This window comes from Cricetulus griseus, chromosome 4 (genome assembly GCF_003668045.3).
Source record: "Cricetulus griseus strain 17A/GY chromosome 4, alternate assembly CriGri-PICRH-1.0, whole genome shotgun sequence".
Classification (NCBI taxonomy): Eukaryota; Metazoa; Chordata; class Mammalia; order Rodentia; family Cricetidae; genus Cricetulus; species Cricetulus griseus.
Window position 1 is genome coordinate 191,507,964 of NC_048597.1, and position 6,000 is coordinate 191,513,963.

Below are 6,000 nucleotides of genomic sequence, written 5' to 3' on the forward strand. Positions count from 1 at the left end.
AGCTCATGGGCCCCAGTCTGATAGCTAGGAAAGCAGCATAGGACTGTTGCAGACCCCCTGAACTTGTTCCAGACCCCCTGAACTTGTTTCTAATTTAAAATTGGTCTAATTACCATTATAAAAATAAAAAAATAAAAAACTTTCTTTTTAAAATTCAACAATCTTGTTTTACATGTCAATCCTAGTTCCCTCTCTCTCCCCTCCTCCCCTGCCCCCCAGTGACCCCCTATCCCATTTCCTTTCTCCCCAGGGAGAGTGAGGCCTTCCATGGGGATCTTCAAAGTCAGTCATATCATTTGGAGCAGGGCCTAGCCCCCGCTCCCCCTCCCCCGTGTGTCTAGGCTGAGAGATTATACCTCTATGCATTTTATTAATTCACTGAGAATTTCATACAGAATACTTAAACCATATTCACCTTCCATCCTTGCCCTACTCCTCCCACATCCACTCTCTGCTCTCTGTACCCCACTTAAATTTTTGTTATATTTGTAGAAGACTATCCAGCAGCAGTTGTCCTGGTCCTCTGGCTCTTACAATCTTCATGCTTCCTCTTCCACAGTAGTCCTTGAGACTTAGATGTAGGGGCTGCATTGTAGGTGTATCAAGAAGGGACAGGCACCCCACTGACAGTTATTTCTTGCATTTTGATCAGTTGAGGCTTTCTGTAATGCTCTCAAATCAGCTGCAAAAAGAAGCATCCTTGATGAGGAGTGAGAGCTACACTTAACTGTGGGTATAAGGACACATATTTAGAATGCAGTGAGGAATTGTGTTGGGTTAAGAAAGTGGCAATATGAGATTCTTCTCAAGATTCCATGGCCTCACTAGCCAGGGGCAATTGTCTAAGTTTATAATATGAGGCATGAATTTACACCTATTAAATGGGCCTTAAGTCCAGCGAGGTGACTGTTAATGCATACATTTTTGATTCCATACTTAGTCTTACAATGCTTTGTGTATTGTGTGTGATGTTTGTTGGATGGCTCTTCATAGGTCTTCCCTGTTTCAGCATGGCTTTGGAGCACTGTGGCTTTTGTTTCTCAGGACTGTCAAAGATGTTTGCAGAGAGTGTATCCTGGGAAGACAGAAGTCATATCTCCCGGTGGAGCAGAAGACAGATGTGCTTTTGTCTAGGCCATTGATTCTAAACCTTCCTAATACTGAGACCCTTCAATACAGTTCCTCATGTTGTGCAGAATTGCTATATATGCTACCCTTGTGAAAAGGTCATGTGACCCATGGGTTGAGAACCACATGTCTAGGACCATAAAACAATATTCTCCTCTGAGCCCAAGATTAGGTAAATTTGCTTAGAAAAGATTTTTAGTTCAGAATTGCCTCATTTAGTTTCTCAGTTGTGCCAGAAACCCACTTTCTGAGCAGTATTTACCTTGCTTTTTCCAATACCCCAGTCCCTTCCAAGACCTCCAAGAAACTTCGAGGATCCAATGGCAGCCTGGACACCATGCTGCCTAGTGTCCAGAGGTGGAAAGTCCTTTGTCTCTGATCCAGGTATCTCATGAGTTCTGTCTCCATCAATGAAGCTGAACCAGACTACTTGTCAGCTTTCGCATTAAGTTTCAGGCTTCACAACATTGACATCTATTTTAAACTTAATACAGTATATAATATACTTTGTGAAGATTGTATGACCTATTGACTTCAGGGACAGATACATCTAAGCCTGTTTATTCTTTGTAAACATGTTTTGTTCATTAGAACCTATATGTGGGTTTGTCTAGAATTCAATTATTTGATTCATTACTAAATGAGTTTATATTTTATTAGTGACTATTAATTCAGAACACTGTATTCTGCTAGATATGGCTTGTTTTCAGTAACTATTTCATTTTATTTTTCTCTTAATATACTTTCTGTTTGTATATTTGTGATTTCTCTGTCTTCTTTCTTTCAATTAGGCATGCCAGTGTTTCATTCGTCATTGTACTTTTAGGATGCTCATTCCTGAATATGCTTGTTGATTCTTCTGTTTCTGCTCTCTGATTTGTATGTTTTAGCCTTCCTTTATCATTCCCTTCCTGCTGCTTCCCCTTTATTTTAATTCTAGCCTTTTGTTTCAGATGAAATGCTTAATTTGTACATTTTTACTCTTCCCAGGAGATTAGGCTTATAAATCTTGCTCTATATTAGAGGTTCAGATACACAGTAAGTGAAAAATCCTCAGTTACTGGAAAATCCTGTTTGCAATTTTTTATAATAAAGAGTTATGGTGATGGTTTTTCACTTTTTCTGACAGTGGTTTTTGTTCTTACACCCCTGGAGCTAATGCATTATGACCAGGGAGTCCAGTTGTTTTTGTAAATAAGTTTTGCAATTTTTGGAGATTTTCTCTGTACGTAATAGATAATCAACATTTGGAACTACTTTAAAGGCCCCTAAGAATCAGTATTTTCTGTCTTACATGTGAAGTTTTTAACATAGTGTTTCATACAGACTGGGACTTAAATCTATTGCTCGGGATACTACTATTTCACTTTGAATGTTCCCGTTAAAACTCATGTTGAAATTTGATCATCTTGAGAGGTATTAATAGGTGGGAACAAGTGGGCCCACTAAGGGATGATTAGGTCATGAAGGTCTGTGCTCTGCCCCTCATTCCCCCTCCATCCATTAATGGTTTAGCCATTAACAGGTTAATGAGTTACCTCTAGAGTAGGTGTGTTATGAAAGATACTTTGGCTCCTGTCTCTTGTCTTCTTGCCATATGGTGTCATGTGCTTCTTTAGTACTCTGGACAATGTCCACCAGGAAGAAGGTCACAAGATGTGGCCTGCATACTTTGGTCCTGGTATCATCTAGGATTAGGCTAAATAAAACTTTGTCTTTATAAATTATCCAGCTTGTCGTATTCAGTTAAAGCAACAATAACAAAAGATTAAGCCAAACTCCTACTAGTGAGATGTACAAAATGGCAAGAGTGACCTTTGAAGCTTTCTTTTGAGTAACTTTAATACAATTTTATTAAAAATCTTAATCCATGAAGGCATAGTATTGTAGTACTTCCCCCATCATAGTATTATTCTGATTCTGATACTTTCCTTCTGGAATGTAAACCTAGGTAAGAGAAACGTTTAAAATAATCAGCTTATTTTCTGGTAACAAATAGTTTGACATTTTTAAGGATTTATTTTTTATTATTTTTGACATATGTATAGGCATGTGTGTCTGCATGTGGGTATGGGTGTGTGAGTGGGGGTACCTGAGGAGACCCGAGGCACTAAAGCCTTAGAGCTGGAGCTAAGATAGTTGTGAGCCACCTGGCATGGATTTTGGAAATAGAAAATGGGTCGTGAGAAGAGTAGTAGCAGGTGGTCTTAACCACTGAGCATCTCTCCAGCCCCTTGGCATTTTTAAAACCTCATTCAGTTGTCATATTCTAATTGTTTTATTTGATGATAACTAAATGTCATCACTTCTAAGTTGATCATTAGAACTGGTATTTCCCCACATTTTCTGTCCTTTAGGTTTGTTAACACTAGGATCCTAGAATGAATCCTAGAACAGGAAACAGCCTGCTGGTCATGACTTCTGATGCCTATGACGAGTATCCACAGAGAAAATGATACATGGCGATGTATTTATGAGGCGATGGCAAGTCTTAGGGTCCAGAAAACCAATAAACTGCTTCCATGCTTTGTTGAATCCCTTGCAACAATCTCAATGAGTCATGCACTAATGTTACTTCAATTTTAAAGGAAGATAGAACTAAGGAGGGGATAATCTGGGCTGCTAATAATGTCAGACAGCTGGATTGTGTAGAGAGCTGTAGACTGAGCTATGGGGTCCAGAAGTCCATATCTGTATCACAGCACATACCTTCCCCATGATGTGTGGCCACTGAACAGGATAATTTCTTTGGCTCAAAACCCACATGGAGATGTCTCAAGCTAGAGAGATCTAGATTTGTATTCCAGCTTTGTTCTCTTACTTACATATCTCTGAATATATTATACAATACCATTTATTATATAATATTATGTATTATATACATTATGTATTATTTTTATTTACTACTGAGTCATACTGTTTTAGTATATGTTTATACTGAGTCATACAATTTTAGTCATATTATTTTAGTAGTTAGCATATTATTATTATATAATAAGTATTTATTATATATAAAAAAATGCCCACCCTGATCCCAGGCCCTACACAAGTATTTACAAGTCTCACATTTGTGACTTTGCTGTTCTTTTTTGAGACCCATTGAATTTGACCAGGGCCTTCTGTGTAACCTTGAGTTTGGAACTAACCACTGGTGGGCTTCTCAATGGATATACAACTGAAGACAATAAATGCCTCTCTTTCACACTCCATCAGTAGTTAATAGTTCACCAGGGAGGGTGGGGTAGGGTCCATGAGCTCCACTCCCTAATTCCATTATGGACTGTTGATAAGTCCAGTCTTGTGGAGGTTCATTGCAGACAGGCACAGGCATGCAGTGTCATTTGAAGATTGATTGGGATATATGAAGCTGGAACATTGGCTTATATGCAGCAGCATCTAATCTGAATTTGGGCATTTTGAGTAAATATTTAGGGTAATGGGATCTTGATAATGTAGCTAATTTTAACTAATCATAGAATCAGATTTCTTACTTAATCATCACTTTATTACTGTTGTAGTTTGAATGTAATTGGTCCTAGGCTCACAGGGAGTGGCAGTATTAGAAGGTGTGGCTTTATCAGAGTAGGTGTGGCCTTGTTGAAGGAAGTGTGTCAGTCACTGTGGGGGTGGGCTTTGAGGTCTCATATATGCTCAAGCCATGTCCAGTGTCTTAGTTACTTCCTGTTGCCTGTGGATCAAGATGTGTTAACTCTCAGCTCTTCCTCAGGACCATGTCTGCTTGCAAGCCGCCTTGCTTCCTGCTATGATGATAATGGACTAAACCTCTGAACTGTGAGTTATCCAAATTAAATGTTTTTCCTTTATAAGAGTTACTGAGATCATGGTGTCTCTTCATAGCAATGGAAATCCTAACTAATAAAGTGGATTTAGTGTATAAACATAGGTGTCCTTGCTCTGTTGTGGCATCTTGGACAGTTCTATAGGGCAAGAAGATTTGGTGCTTCAGGCCTGAACTGCTAAGTACCAAGCCCTGGTTTTTTGTTTTTTGTTTTTTTTTTTTTTTGAAGCAGTGTCTCTCTATGTAGTCTTAGTTGGCCTAGAACTGGCTATGAAGACTGGGGCGGGGAGTGGGGGCTCAAACTTGGTGAAATCTCTATGTCTCTGCCTCCCTAGTGCTGGGATTAAAGCCAGCCCTGTTTCACTGTTCACTTTTGTGGCATCATCTCCCTCAGCTTTGGCTCTTTTTAAAATTGAAATAATAACAGCATGACTCCCTGGACTATTGTGGGGAGTAGCTTCAATGGAGGTGACTGGTGAGTGCCAGGCAGGAGTGCACCTGAATACATTGCATGCAGTATCTATAAACATTCATCACTGAAGATAGTCTGTTAGATTTTAAGGAAGCAATACTGCTGGAGGGCCCACAAATTATTGTTTCTTCGATTTTTATGACTATTATTTCAATAAAAATTTGGAAATAAACACTCAATTAAACCACCACATAGATTTTAATGTGGAGTGTGACACTGAGGCCTTACACAGGCAGTTATGACTGCCTTGGAATTCAGGCATTAAGATTTGTTCTAAGAAATCCAAGCGTTTACAGGAAAGGTTAAAACAAGATGGGAAGTGTTAGGAAAAATGCAGAAAACAAGTTGCACCTCACATACAGCTGTTGGTTACAATAATTGTTAGTCATAGAGCAGCCTCTGAATACTTCTGAGTGCTCCTGGTTAGTCTTCAGCAAACTACAGAGAACTGTAGCTTGAATTAGTATGTGTAAGTGCCAGCCAGGCTGGAGAGTTCCCTTCAAGAGGTCTTTGGGTCCCAGCTGTTAAACTCCCAGGATGCCTCTCACTACTTGAATGCCACAGCATAGGGAACAGTCCCTTTTTTTTGAGGATTACAAAA